We start from the raw sequence: 15,638 nt of genomic DNA, 5'->3' as shown, positions 1-15,638 counted from the left end.
TTGCAGAGAATTTGGAAATAATTCACACAAGTTTCGTAATGGAGTTATGATTCGCTGGGGCAACCCAATACAGGTGTTTCTTTATGTTGTTTACTTAAAGTTCCACTGAAGATGGAAAGTAGATCAGGCTGAGTGTGCCGCAGCGCTTAATGGCTTCTCGATGAGGGAAGTGAGACAAATCAGAGATTAGTGGTAATTGGGGTTACGGGAATGCTGGGAAATGACGCTACAAGGTTTTGTGAGTGTGTGTGTGTGTGTGTGTGTGTGTGTGTGTGTGTGTTCCGTGCATGGTTATTTTCAGGAATAACCTCCCCTTGGCATACTTACTCATAATTTGTGTTCATGGCTCTCACTAGTGTGTGCTTTATACGTTCTTGTTATGCGCAATTATGCTCATGCATGACCATCCATTTCTTTCTGTCTTTTAATGGTGTGTGTGTGTGTGTGTGTGTATGTATGTGTGTGTGTGTGTGTGTGTGTGTGTGTGTGTTTGTGCACCAAAGGGGCTTTGGAGGTGGGCGTGGCTGCCCTCCTTTCCTAAGGGTCACCTGCTTTAAGGGGCAACATTCCCTCATATTCCCTCGTTTGGAGGCCATTAGAGAGGAAATGGGGCCGCCAGCTATCTGACCTTCCTCCCCCCATTTCTCCTCCATCTCTCCCCAAACTCCATTTAAGCTCTCAGCATCCCGTCATCACCCAACACCCACCCCCTCCACCCCATCCCTCGCTCTGTATTTTCACAGTGTTAACAATCAGGCTGTGGCCCTGAGTGTTCCGGGGGCCTAATTTGGCCGACTGCTGGCGTTGATTGTGATGGATGGAGGGGGGCTGGAGCCAGGGCCCGCTCCAGATGATTGTTTCATCTGCCTGCTTCTGCCTATTGCACAAGATGAGGATGGAGAAGATGCAAGAGAGAACGACCAACTTCTGAGTCCATGGTGTTTAGAATCGGAATACAAGCAGTTCCTCCTCAGTTTAAAGGAGTATTCCACTGAAAATGTATCTTTTCAGTAACAAATACTGTGCGACTAGGCTTCAATAGTATTGTACCTTGTAGTTTGTAGCAGTCTCCTTTGTGGCTTCAGAATATCCATAATCCATAATCCACTTCAACATGTTAAACATGTTGAGTAAAACAAGTCGTTGAAAATATAAAAGTTGAAGTGGAATGTTTTCCTATCTGACTTCCAGCAGGACGACATCATTTGTCTGAGCCTGCCAAAACTATTACATAACACTGATGAAAAATCTGTCTTATGTTTTATGAATTGACATCACTATGGTAAAGGTTTAGATCAGGTTTTGTCAAAAATCATATTTGGGTTAAAACAAGCACTACTTTGACTTGATTACCGTTTTGAAATGGGAGTCACACGGCGATCCCTATCCAATGTTTTCCTGACCCAACCCTCGACCCTGACCTACTCTTTAAACAGAATTGTCACCCGACTTTCCCGTCATAATCAGCAAGGCCACTAGAGGGCTATGTCAGTTAAATGTAAGCATATGTCGTTGGGCCACTTGCTGAAATGACTGACACTGCTGTCTTTCTTCTTAGGAATAAAGTCTCACTGTACTTTCCAAACAATCGACACTCTCGCCACCGATCGCGTAAATACCCCACCTCTGATGGGGCTTTTGGCGAGATGACGGAAAAGCATAAGGAAAACCAACATAGCAGTTTTAGCGAGGCTTTGATCCACCACGAGCTTCCAGAGCAGCTTCATTCCTCCTTAAGTCTGCAGCTCTGTTGTGAATGAGTGCCATTCTACCAAATGGTGACAAGCAGCCATTTCCTCCCTTCTGTGTTTAATTTTAGAGAGATATTACTATTTTGGGAATATCCACCCTGCATCAGAGCAGGGATTACAGACAGGAACACCAAACTGGTTGTCTCGTGCCATGTGTTAATCATGCATGCATCTTTTGAACTGTACTGTCAGTTGCTTTATGACAAAAACCCTTTCATGCACGGGGTTACAGGGTCAGTACGTCTTCCAACTCACCCCCACAGAACATACAAGTACAACAACCCGGGTAGATCTCTCTGGCTGTGCACCCAGAATATTTCATATGAAGCAGAGAGTTATTATTCATCAAAACTCATGTCATGGCCAGGGGCATCCCAGAGATGCGGCTGAAAACAGAGCCAGTGATTTGATCTGGCCTCATGCTACCAGATCAAGAGATGAAAGCAGAGCAGCATCCAGCATATTGACCACGCCCACCCCATCCCTCTCTCTCTTCTCTTTTTCTGTTCCGCAGACGTAGCCGGCTGTGGTTAGGTAATGACGCCTTTTGAAATCAGGCCAGTGTTACCTGTGTTTGCGGAGCACTTAGGGCCATCGGCGGCTTGCGGACCATTTGCTTATCTTTGGGGGGAGTAATGTGTGTTTGTGTGTGTCTGTGGTTGCAGCCTGGCCCTGGCTGAACTCATCAATCACCACAACTGTTGGTGCTGGCTGAGTCACTTAGTGCCACAGGGGGTGAGGGTCCTTGAAGTCAGAGTGGTAGAGGAAGAGTGTGCATGTTAGAAAGAGATAGAAGAAGACAGACGTATGCATTCATGTAAATCCTGTGTGTCTGTGTCTGGGCTGCGGAGGCTACGCCAGGAAAGTCATCCTCATCCTCATCCTCCTTTGTTTAGTCAAAGTTGTGGCTGAACTCCCCCGCTGATCCAATCAGCTATGGTTTGCATAATGTAGCTGCTGACTACGGCAACGCTGTACAGTGTGGAAAGGACTCCGTGTAAACAAAGTCGACAGGACGGCCTCGAAATACACCTCGATCTGATGACCTTCAGGCGCACTAACTAAATGATACACATGCGTTCAGCGAACCTGCAGCTCCTCCTCATTCGGCTGTCGTCTCTGCGGCACCTCAACATGAGTGGACCGAGCCGAAGTGGAAAGTCCAGTTCATCTACACGCTTTTTCAGACTTGTGTTAGTCTTTAGGACATAAATAAGTAGCAAAGGCCTAAATATCAGGACATATTATGATGGTGTGCAAGTTTTTACTATGTCACAGGAATGATCCACCAAAATAATTAAAATCTCACACGATATATCACTTTTCTTTTCAGGCCACCAGCACCTCCATGTTTTCACTTATCCTGTCAATTATTACAAAATCAAAAAAAAAATCTTTGGTGATCCTCTGATATTTCCTATAGCGCCACCACTAGGGTGACTTTGTAATTTTTTTTATTGAATGAATTGCTGTAATATTTTGCACACACTCATCTGGTCACCAGAGGTTAAACTGGGATAATTTCGATCTCCCGACTTTTCATCTCGTGCCAAGATTTCATTTTTGTCCATACACCGGTTTATGATCAAATTTCCTGCAAAACTCACGACGTTCCCATCATGTGTCAGTTTTTGCTAAACCAACACGGTGAACAAGGTGAGCATTACTCCAGTGAAACATGAACATGCTGTCATTATCATTGTAAGCATGCTGATGTGAGCATGTATTACAACCCAACAGAGCAAGAAGCATGGCTATAGACTTCTGTCAGTGACAAGTGACCTCATTTAATGTTTCTGCTATATATTTGTTTGTTATAGTTACCCAGTACCCCACAAAGATCTGTATTATTTTATCTAATAAATCAGCCACTCATGACTCATAAGGCCTGGTACGTGCAGATTGCAGATCGGAGTTCGCCAAGTCAAGTGTCCTTGCTTTTACTCAACACATTACATTACATTACACACGTTTTAGTCACGTTAGTCCATCATGAGTATTATCACGCCAGATATCCTAAAAGAGACGATTTCACTGGTTGCAATTTCAAGGCCTCCTCATAATAAGAGGCCATGAAATGAAGTGAAGTTTCAGCTTTGAGATGGATAGGTAAGTAAAACCGCGGCTACGTTTCTTTCATGGAGAGGCTATGTATTGAATCTGACGTCTCGATCACAGCGAGGGATTCTCAGCTGTGTTGAGCTGAGCAAAGACAGAGGCTGTAAATCATACCAATGGCACCAGACAGGATACAGAAATAACAGTGCAAAGTGCGGTATAAATCTGTGTGAAGTCTGCATGTGTGTTTGTCTTTTCCAAAGATCTATGTGATGACTTAGTGCTCAGTGTGTGTGTGTGTGTGTGTGTGTGTGTGTGTGTGTGTGTGTGTGTGTGTGTGTGTGTGTGTGTGGACAATTGGATCATGTTTGGCATGATCAGTGCTGTATGTCTCACTTTTTTAAAGTGGCAACTGCTCAACCTCTATTGTCAGTATTGTAGTCATCAGAATTTTCCATTGGTACAGTGGGATCATAAAAGTAATGAAAATAAACCCAAATCCAGTTTGATAAATAAAAAAATTGATTTAGTAATGTGCACTTGGGAATTCAAAGGAGTTACAAACACATTTTGACATTTTGATTGCAAAATGGAAGGATTTTTTTATATTTGCAAATTTTTTGTGATCAATTTTTTATTGCTTTAACTATATCCTTCAAACAAACACACATGGTAACACATATCAAATGTTGAGTGTCCTTAGTTTTAGTTTTTGCTCTGGTGATGTTCCTCATCACCACCCTGATGAAAATATCTAACTGATTACAAAGAAAGCAAAAAAATAACATTAACAAAATCTGATTATTTGGAAAAGTGATTTCACCTCATTAACTCCAGAATCCCACACATTTCCATACAAAGTGTAGCAAGCAAAAAAATATTTAATATATATAAATATTTATAAATATTTATAAGTTTTGTTTGTGTTAATACATCATTTAGCTGAAACTTAAGACAAACACGCAAAACGTCAATACTCCTCCAGTCGGTCCGCACATCTGTTTTGGGGAGCATGAAACCATTTGAAAGCAGGTATCTAGAGGCCTCTCAACCTCTGCTTCCCTTCCCGTGGCCTGCGGAGCTCCTCAGCTCTCATTTGTTCCATATCAGAGTCACATAAACTCTCATCAAATTGGGATCTGTATGAAAATAAACAACTGCGCAGGGAAGCAGCCGCGCTGACGTCAAGGAAGGAGACGGAATCTGATCAAAAACACATCGAGGCAGAGCAGCTTGCGACAGTGGCGAGATAGGATGGTCACAGACAAGATGTTATTAGTGGAAACCCACAGCTCAAGATCACAGATTAGATTTCTCCAGCCACCTTTGAGGTGCCATTGAGCAGGGCAGTGTCGGTGGTCAGCGGCACGGGACGGTTGTTTTTGCTGAGTATCGCCCAGGTGCGAGCGAGCATGTTTGAACCTAACCCGAGGGGAGCGGCCCTGCTGACGTGAAGAGAGAGAAGAGGATCTAACCACAAACTCACAACAGCTGAGGAGGATAAAGAATTGGAACAGCCGCTGATGTATATTCAGGTTTGGATGTGATATCTGAGGAACGGCTGCATGAGAAGTTCCAGGTTTAAATGTGTGCTGAGGTGAAGGGGGGGGGGGGGGGTAAAAAGCAGTGGATGTAAAAGTGGAAGAAAACTCAGCGTGAAACTTTTGATGAGTGGAATCCCTGTGGGGAGTGGGAGTGCGATCATAAATGTGTGTGTGTGCGTGCGTGCATGCGTGTGCGTGATAATATCCAGATGCCTAACGACTCAACACTCTCAGCCTGTGGTGATAGGGGTGGGCGGGGCCTGCAGGTTGGAGTGACAGGTCAGCCACTTTGTGGGGTCTGACAGGAGGCCAGTGGTTCGCTTACAGACCTGCTGACAGCAACACACACACACACACACAAACACACTCACACACGCCACATGTGTATCCCCTTCATTGTTTCTCATAGAACGTCAGTTTGTCCATCTATACACTACACAACAAAACACTGTTGTCATCAGTCATGCACACGTACACACTGAGCAGAGTCATCCCACCTCCCAGCAACTCCCCAAAAGCGCACACATCTTCAGACTTCAAACAACACCATCTACCGACTGGACCGACTCCCTTTACCACGCGGTTTACCCTCTGACCCCACGCAGACCCTCCCCTATAACACAAACACTCCCAGCACCTCACCCTTGACCTTACACTCACCCCCAGGACTCTGCAAAACACGAGTGAGGCATTCCATCGTACTGCTGCTGGAGGTGCTAACTAGAGGACCATGTAGTAATCCATGGCGGAAAACAGTCGCCGACAATTGTTGTATTTCCCTTTTGTGTGTGCAAATATTTTACTAGAACTTTCTGTATGAAGGTTGTTTTTTTTCAGGATTTATGTCTTCAGAAAGAACTGGCAGGCATTGAGGCCCATGAACATAGTGTCTCCTTATGGCCCCTAGAAGGCCATCAGAGAAGTTTGAAATGTCCCACCAGAAAGGTTGAAACTTTTTCTGATATATTATATTAGATCAATTGTAATTACATAAATGCAAAATTGTGTTAACTGGCTGGCTAAAATTTCTGCAATATATCATTTCCAACTGCCAACTGTTTCACTCATGAAGTTACAAAATGTCTCTTGGGACAAATAATTCTTACGTTTAATACATGGGATGAACTGATGAGACCACACATTTTCACATTGTGTGTGAACTGAGCCTCACGTACCTCTGGACACAAACAACCTCTTTCTAACTTCTGTCTTCAACTCTGTACGCAGCGCTCAGCCACACACAGAAGAGTCCGCCCACACGTACACGTACACACGCAAGTGTTTCCCTGAACCTGGCCACATGACAGCGAGGGCTGTACACAAAGCGCACCACATCCCTATCATAAGGTGTCCCTCCTCAAGACACCCAGGAGGATCCTAGTCTGTCATTGGCTCTTATAACCAACTGCCTTTCAACGGCACAGACATAAAACCTCTCTAATTAGCCTCATTTAAGGTTACTAATCTCAGTAAAGACGACTCTGTGTAACGCACACAATAGCCCCCCTACCCTTCCCCTCTTTCCCAGGTTGGCTGATTGGAGCTGCTGAATCCCACCAACGCTGCAGTGTATATTTTTGTCAATCTGTTTGCGTGGCAGTCCCAAAGTATGGAGATGAGTGACCGGGAACGTTTTTTCATTTTTGTTTCAGGTTTGTTTTTGTGTATCCTAGAAAAAGACACCAGCAATTCTGTTTAATAGAAATGTGTGCATAGTAATAACACACATGTACATGTCTGAACATATGTACATGTAGTGTGTGTGTGTGTGTGTGTGTGTGTGTGTGTCTGGTTGTCTGTCAGGAGTTTGGTTGGGTTTGCTCAACAAGGCCTGTGATCACACAACCTTAAAGACTGTGATTTTGTGGACACACACAGACACACACACACACAAATAAACTCAACAGTAGTTGCTTTGCTCACAGGCACACAATCACTCAAACAGGAGCAAACCACACAGTCACACAAACACGTGCTCTTATGCTTGGACTCTGTGAAACCACACACACACACACACACACACACACACATCTCTGGATGCTCTCTAATTTCCTGAGTGTGAGCTGTGAGCTGTGAGGTAAGTCATGATGTTGGGTGGCTATTCACGCTCAGGGAGATTATACAGGGAACTGCATCCCTACACACACGAGCGCGCACACACATTCCTCTCAGGATGCGTCATACACTCAAGTTCGGGGAAGTGAGACTCAAAATGATGACTTGAAAACACACTGTAATAAAACCACAATGTAATTTTCAATCAGAATTATTTTCATCGTGTGCAAGCTGTAGTAAGTCTTCTGGGGCAAGACCAAGTCAAGTCACAAGACTTTTCAAAAAAGAGTCCTAGTCACGTTTCAAGTCCAGGTTCAAAAATGTAATCAAGTCCAAACATTAGGACAGTTAAAACAAGTCTAAAGCAAGTCTCTTCAGAATATGTCCAAGTCAAGTCTCAATACCATTAACACATGCAAATGTCCAATTCAGGACTTCTCTCTCGTCTTGTGGTTATCTTACGCATGTTTTATTGTCAAGCTTGACTGGAGTTCAACCGTCAGACTCGGAAGGCTACACCTCTTTTAACTGACACTTTACAAAGAACATTTAAACAGTGTTATTATCTTATCGTATGCAAGATAATTATATATATATTGTTGCTATAGAACAACGTGATCGTAATCCAGTCTCGTGTATTGTCTTGCTCCACAATCACTGGACACTCCTCGCAGTTTGGAAAGGCTCCCCCCATAGTTTGTGGGTGAACTAACGCACCAAGCAGGTTTGCAAAATTATCTATTTTGAGAGATCCCATGTCAAATCTGGCATTTGCCGCCTACAAATTTTGTACCATAAGCTGCTATAAAACCTGTAAGTGATGAATGTCTCAGAGTTCATTCAGCAAAACAAGTATTTAGGTAACAAAATGAGATGGTGGAGTATGGTACGGTTTTATGACACAAGCTGAATTCGGTATTTACATTTTTAAAACCTTACAGTCCCCGCCAGTTCTGTGAGGGTCCGCAGGGCGCCAAAATGGCCGACCTCCTGTTCCCATGGACTTTAACCACAGGCTTCAGCAGAAAATGACCACCTTAAGTTTTGCCTCGACCGCCCTGGATGGCGACAAGCGGCCCGGAGACTCGTGATTGGCGGGCTGGTGACAGATGCGTGCTTTGATTGGTGGGGGCCATAATTCAGGCTGTAATTTGCAAAGTGGAAATGTAGGTGACTGAGGAATTTGTATTTGTGAGTGTGTGTGTGTGTGTTCGTGTGTGTGTGTGTGTGTGTGTCAGTTAGAGAGAGAGAAGGGGAAAATAGACATGAGAGAGAGATGAACATGCTCCATTTACATGGAGATTTTAGATACAGTTTTCCTTTTTCCTTTTTCACCACACATGCACTTTGAACCAACTCTGTCACAAACACTGGAAGCATGACAGCAATTCATTACATCATTTCCTCCTAAACTCCCTTCTACTTCCTACGGTCTAGGACTTGGAAACATCTTCCCGCACGAGCTGCTGGTGGTGTCTTTGGTTTTATAATTACGGTTCACAAATCTGGTCGTTAAAATGTTACTGTGGCAACAAGGTCAGAGGTAAAACCAGTTGTGCGGATTCTGAGAAAAAAGAGTTCATGTCAGAGTCTTGAGTCAATTAGCGCGTGTGTGTGTGTGTGTGTGTGTGTGTGTGTGTGTGTGTGTGTGTGTGTGTGTGTGCATGCGTGTGTGTGTGTGTGTGTGTGTGTGTTCCAGAAGTGACTTTTCTGTGAGAGGAAACTGTGGTTAGAAACGAGGAAGTGTCTCCTCAATTTTATTGTGGCAGCAGCCAGAAGATAGCTGCCCAGCTGTGGTGCTGAAAGACAGGCTTTCAGTGCTCCAAACACACATATACACACACGCACAAAAAAAACGCACCTGTTCCTCCGTCACGATCGATAGCTGCTTTGATGCTTGGGAGTCTGGGGGGCGGCCTTTGGATACAGGGCTACACGGCCCTGGGGACCCACGGGTGTCAGGGTCACTTTGATCCTTGTTACGGCCCTACATGTGGAGTACCGGTCTCTTGGGGAGGAGGGACCATACCCCCTCCATCACCCGTCTCCACACCAACTTATCCAAAGGCAATCCCTCCCTTATCCCTGATCCTTGGGGACAGGTGAACCAGATAGCAGGCCTGGGGAAACATGGACGCTCTCACGGTTGAACTGCACTGATTATAACAGACCTGGAACACATGCTGGAGTTACATGCCAAAGCACACAAACACTGTATAGGGAAAACAGATGTATGCATTTATGCATATACGTGAATGGGCAGTTTGACATTTGGGGACATATAACTACACATAGACACTTTATACTGTTTAAATATATAAGGCTACAACCGGCTTAGGAAAGACTAAAGGCTTTTTAATTAATTTGCCTTAAAAAATTGTCAAAGTTAAAATGTGATTTTACAAGAGGTTATGCACCAGAATTTTTAACTGACTAACTTTTACTATCCTTTTATTTTCTGCAGTCTTGCTATTGCCCTGAAGTTACCCGACGTATCGGCCAAGTGGCAACCCACCTTGACGCATTGGTTTGTGAACCGCCGTTTTGAAGCCTCGAGTTTAGCACTGTGGCCGGCGTCATTAAGAGTTTTTGAAACAAGAGGTAACCATATTCGGAAGAGCAGAGGGTGGTCCTGACACAGAGCTCGTCCACTGCACGTCCACACCTGCAACAATGCACCTATTGGAAGGTACTAGCTGTCAATCACGCTGTATCCACACTCTAATGCATACCGTGATTAATCGTCTATTTGATTCTAAATGGGACCATCATTTACAAAATAAACATCATGCTGTATTGAAGAAGACTCGAAACTAGCGATTGAGACTAAAACTTATTCACATTATAAAGCAAGTGAGAATTTTTTATAGAAAAAACTGACTTCTTTTTGCAAACCAGTGGAGTCGCCCTCCGGTGGTCTGTCCAGAGAATACAGGTTTCTGCTACTTCTGCATTGGCTTCACTCACTCGCCAGTGACTACATTCATTTTAATATACAGTCTGTGCATGAAGCAAAGGCTTCTAAGCTAGCTGTTTCCCCCTGCTTTTAGTCTTTACGCTACGCTATTGACAATTTCCATGCCACTGACACATAAAAATATGTCCATTCCTACTTTTTAAAATCATCATAAAACTTTATAGTATGGCCATAGAAAAATCTTGGCAAGTGCCTAAAGTAACATATCAGAACACCTAATAAAGATGTGGCCAAAGGTTTAACCACTATTGTAACTGAGTGAGCCAAAAATATTAAAATGTGGGTAACCATAGCAACAGTGCTTCTCCTTTATGCTGCGTTGTCGAATAATACCTCTCTCTTAAACGGCGCTAACCATGAGTTTAACAGACATATGGAAAACATGTGATAATTGGAACGCAACTTACTTTGATTTCCCCCGCGGTCGGGCATGGCACAACCACAACAACAACACAACCTTAAAACGTAATTATTTAGTACTGTGAAACTTTACTACTTTTTTTATCTACCTTTGTCTGATTTTATTGTTTGTTTTATTCTATTTTATGCTATTTCTTGATGTAAAGCACTTTGGATAGCTGGTGGTTGCACTAAAGCGCTATATAAATAAATGTTGATTGATTGATTGAGTGATGTTAAAAAAAATGCTGAAAAATCGTGCTTAACTTTAACTCTCATACAACTGCAACCTGGTCGCACAAATTTCCATATGAACACGTAGAAAGACACATGTGTATACACATTGTTACTATTGATGTCACACACACACACACACTTTTGCAAAGGTGATTCAGTAACATTAGCGTGCCTGAACATAATCAGATTTACGACTGCTCAGTTCATACAGAGTTGACATGTGTTCAGGTTGAAACTAAAGAGGACTGATAAAAGTAACCGCAGCACAGAGAAATAGAAACAGACACAAAGTACAATAAGGGGGGTGGGGGGCAAAGGATGGACAGTAATCGCCCCCAAAATATGGGTCTGTGTTTGTGGGCTTTGGGTTTCAACGGCAGTCAAGACTAATGGAAGTTTCAAAGGATAAAGAGAGAGATGAAGGGGGGCGTAGAGAGAGAGAGAGAGAGAGATTGAAAAAGAGAGAGAGGAAAAGAAATCAGAAAGAGAAAGAGACACATAGTTCAGCAGGAAAAGGACAGCGGAACGAACAGTGCGTCCATTGTCCGTGTGGCCTGGTTAACATTTTAATGAAGGAGCCACGTCCAAAACCCTGCCACAAACTGCACACTGACTCACACTATGATTAATACTCTGCAAATACACTCATTACAAGAACCAAAGCTTACTGACATGAACACACATGGACACACAGTGGGCATGCCAATACAAGACATATAGGAGGGCAACCTTTCACATGATCTCCTATACCTGCAAACACACACACACACACACACACACACACACACACACACACACACACAAAGAGAGAGGGATATAGCTTTTGTCCATCATTTACTTTTGAAAATGGTCCTACTGCAAACGTGGCCATTGCTGTCTTAGCGAGTTAAAGTCCAGTGATACCTTAAACACACCCCAGACTTTGGGTTGTTGATGCATTTTATCCTTTATTACAATTACGCTTTTTCCTCTTCTTTATAATTATTATGGGCTACACATTGTGAACAGTTTGTGAACAGACCTACACATTTAAAAAAAGGTACTTTGTATTACAGCTATAATCGATTTATTTTCTAAATAACAATAACGTGTCAACGCTCTTTTTCAGCCACAAAATCCAGCTGTGTTCATCGAAAGTGCTCTACAAACCTGCTCTAAACTAAGTCATGTGGAATCTGGCGATTTCTAAGTAGATTTATGGATGTTTATTTGTGGTTGACATCAGAGATATCCTCAAGAAGTTATGACAGACTTTTACACAAATGGATGACTTTAACTGCCGCTGCTTTGCAACTGCTGACCATGTTGATAAGCGAGACAAACTACAGTAACTATCTACAACACCTGCATCCACCTGTCTTTTTCACCTCACATAAGCTGCTTTCAGACATGCAATGAAGGCCAGACATTGACATGAACTTCTCCGGAGGGGAATGTATGTGTGAACGCAAATGACCGGACACATTATCTGGAACTTCTCCCAATGTCGCGGTGGAGCCTATGTGAGAAAACAGCGGGAAAAAATCTCCAGAAGATTCACTGCGAGCGAGTGGGCACGTCGATGACTGTAAACAACTCTGCGGCGGAGTTACGCATCCCGCATGCTCCACTCAGACGCCACAGAATGTTCTGGAAATGATCCTGAACGCGCCCGACTCGGACAATGTCCTGCTTCATTCATTATATATGAATGGCAAACTGGACATTTTCCAGAGTTCGTGTCTTAAAAAACAGCTATACTGTTGTGACTTTGACTCACATCCCTCCCTCGCTACAGTAGGAAAACCTGTGGGATGTGGCCTAACTATTCGTAAATATGAAATGCCCTCATGGCACAAAAAGTATCCCAAATCAGAAACAAAGAAGTGGGAGTTAAATCAACTTAAATGAGATTGACCCAGATTGTACGACATCCCTCTAAATGCAACCATCTTTCTATACATAACAAGTTTGCCCATAAATCAAGGGCCAGATTTCCTGCTTCCATGCCCACAATAATATAGATGATTGGAGGAGACTGCTTTGATTCTGGCAGCGGAAGACACTTGTAATGGACTTGAATAGTTAAGACAAAGTGAATATGAATGTCCCCCCCCCCCCCCCCCCCCCCCTTTTCATTTCCGTGAAATGCAATTTTCTATGATGAATAGGCAATTTTGAAATTGTGGGTGAAATGACCCCTCAGATTGCGGTGGAATGAAACATAAAGACTAACATCAGGGTTGGACTTCAGCCATCAGCTGTCAGCCCACCACACACAAAGCACAAGAACTCGGCGATTCCTAAACTTTGGTCAAATGTTCAAATGTGTACGAATGACTGTCCTTTTGAATGAGCACGAAATGACCCCCTTCCCTCCCGTCATGCTCAGACACACACACACACACACACACACACACACACACACATTATTCAACCGATGTAAATCTGCAAGACATGTGTTGAAGGGGCTACATAGGGGTTGTTTTCGGACCAGATGCAAATGTTTTTGAGACGAGACTGCAAAAACACAGACATATATGTCGACAAAAGTTCAGAGTGCCTTCTGCTGCCACTGGGTCCAATGCTCGCTTTCTTCGACTGTCACACTCACTCCTCATCCTTTTATTCTCTTTCTTTTTCCTCATCTCTCTCTGTCACACTCACACACACATAGCATAACATAATGTCTTCCGCAGCTGTCTCTCCAGGGCAGGGGTGATATGATGAAGAGGGTGAAAGAGAAGAGACGGGAGGGAAAAGAGGAAAAGGGGGGAGGGAGGGGAGGGGCACCGCCACTGGAGTTGGATTCCTTCACACCAGTTGCTGAAAGCTTCCCCTACACGCATGAGAAGACAGGCCTTTCTTTTAAGCTGTTGAGGTGATTGTGTTGTTGGCCGTGTGGAGGCAGGTGGGATACTGTATATCTTGACACACCTGGTCCCGCCTACCGCAGACCCCGCCTCCATAGCAGGATACAGCAGAAAAGAAGCTCTGGATGACGACAGTAGGCAGACTTAAGGGAATTTCTTGAGGTTTCTTTTTCCCAGAAAGGGATACAGCAGCAGGTGAGCACCGGGACTTTCCAAACTGAGTGTCCCAGTGAAGACCGAGAGACAGAACAATGGAAATTCAATTCTCCCCGGAAAAAAATCCCCCAGTTGCATCCTGAAACCGGGGCACAACCTGGGTCAGGTGGAGTAATGGTTCTCAGAGCATTTCAAAAAACATGCTCACATGGACATTAGGGTCAAAAGTCGGGATGCAACTAAGGATTATTTTCACTTTCGATTAAATCCGTCTGTTACTTTCTTGAAGAATCGCTTAGTAGTGTGGTCCATACAATGGTGAAAATCACGACTGTGTTCCCAAAACCCCCAGAGATGACGTTTTGTGAAAGACTTTTCTGCACTTTCGCATATCTGTGCATAGAGTTATGAACTGTAAAAACCCATTGCCGGTTCACATCTTACATATCCACTCGACCTGCTCCACAGGGACCTGATCGGGCCTTGGTTCCAACACAATCGGACCAAATCACTCATCAATTTTTCTCAACATGAAGCAACATAGCCACACAGCATATTCACAGAACGGTTAGAAACTCGGCCGCACCCCGATATCAACCATTTACACCTGTATGAAACACAATTAAAACCACGAGCAACTAAATCAGCATTTCGTATCAAAAAGTGACATATATTAATTTCATTTACAATCGCATATGCTACATGCTAAACATGAAGCTATGAAGCCACAAGACATCTGCACAGAACGGGGAGACGCTCGGCTACACGCCAATGTAATGATGTCAGTCCTCTTCACCGACACCGGACACAATTAAAACACCGAGCAACTGAGTCTGCATATCGCATAAACACGGCAATTTCAAATGATAATATATTACCTATGTCGGACTCGATAGCTGCTGCTAGCAACATGCTAACAACACAAGCTACATACCATGCTATCGCCCAGCCTCTGCGGATTCTAACTCTCGGACAAACATTCAGCTTGCCCGCCGCTGACCAATGTTCGTGTCAACACAGCGACATACACAAATTGTGTCTTACCGTCGAAGTATTTGCAGGAAAAGTTGTGTTTCCATCCATTAATTCCGATTCCGTTAGCGAGCACAAAGACTGCTGCTAATTTCAAAATATTAATCCGCCTGGTCCGTCCTACTTCGAATACACAGGCGGAAGTCGCACGTCAAATGGCGTCGAGGGAATAAGGCGTCACAGTGGGTTCGCCCCTCACATGTAGCGAATGGTGTCCTTCGGAGGGATTCTGACGGTGTCCGTCGATTCTATTGGCTCTGACGGTTCGATAGACGTGTCAATCACGCAGCTTGACCAATGCGCTCCTGAGATACACGCCTTCGTACTTTACGTCGAGTCTGTTCGAAGGTCTAACGGGATTACGTCACACTACAAAGATCGTTTATGGAGAGACAGATGCTCACCCATCTTCATTAAAACAGTACTATTAGATGTAATACACAGAAACTTCACATGGGACAGAGTCCGTCTGACCATGTCCCTACTAACGCCTGTAACTTTGCCCTGGTTCACTTTATCAGCATGAAATTTGGCCCCGATTATGTTCAGATGTTGTTCTATGGATTTCAAGAGGAAT

The 15,638-nt window shown here is 43.9% G+C and overlaps 1 long non-coding RNA gene across 7 annotated transcripts in view; it reads right to left on the bottom strand.

Moving 5' to 3' along the window:
• Positions 1-15,248, bottom strand: part of LOC124850739 — a 107,867-nt gene extending 92,619 nt beyond the window's left edge. For all 7 annotated transcript variants that reach the window (XR_007031546.1, XR_007031549.1, XR_007031548.1 and 4 more), the window contains exon 1: positions 15,074-15,248. This is a non-coding gene — a long non-coding RNA (uncharacterized LOC124850739). The remainder of the gene's footprint in view (positions 1-15,073) is intronic.
• Between the last annotated feature and the right edge of the window lie 390 nt (positions 15,249-15,638).

The sequence above is a fragment of the Scophthalmus maximus genome, chromosome 10 (assembly GCF_022379125.1).
Source record: "Scophthalmus maximus strain ysfricsl-2021 chromosome 10, ASM2237912v1, whole genome shotgun sequence".
Classification (NCBI taxonomy): domain Eukaryota; kingdom Metazoa; phylum Chordata; class Actinopteri; order Pleuronectiformes; family Scophthalmidae; genus Scophthalmus; species Scophthalmus maximus.
The sequence above is the reverse complement of the archived record's forward strand: the minus strand, read 5'-3'. Positions and strand labels throughout refer to the sequence as shown.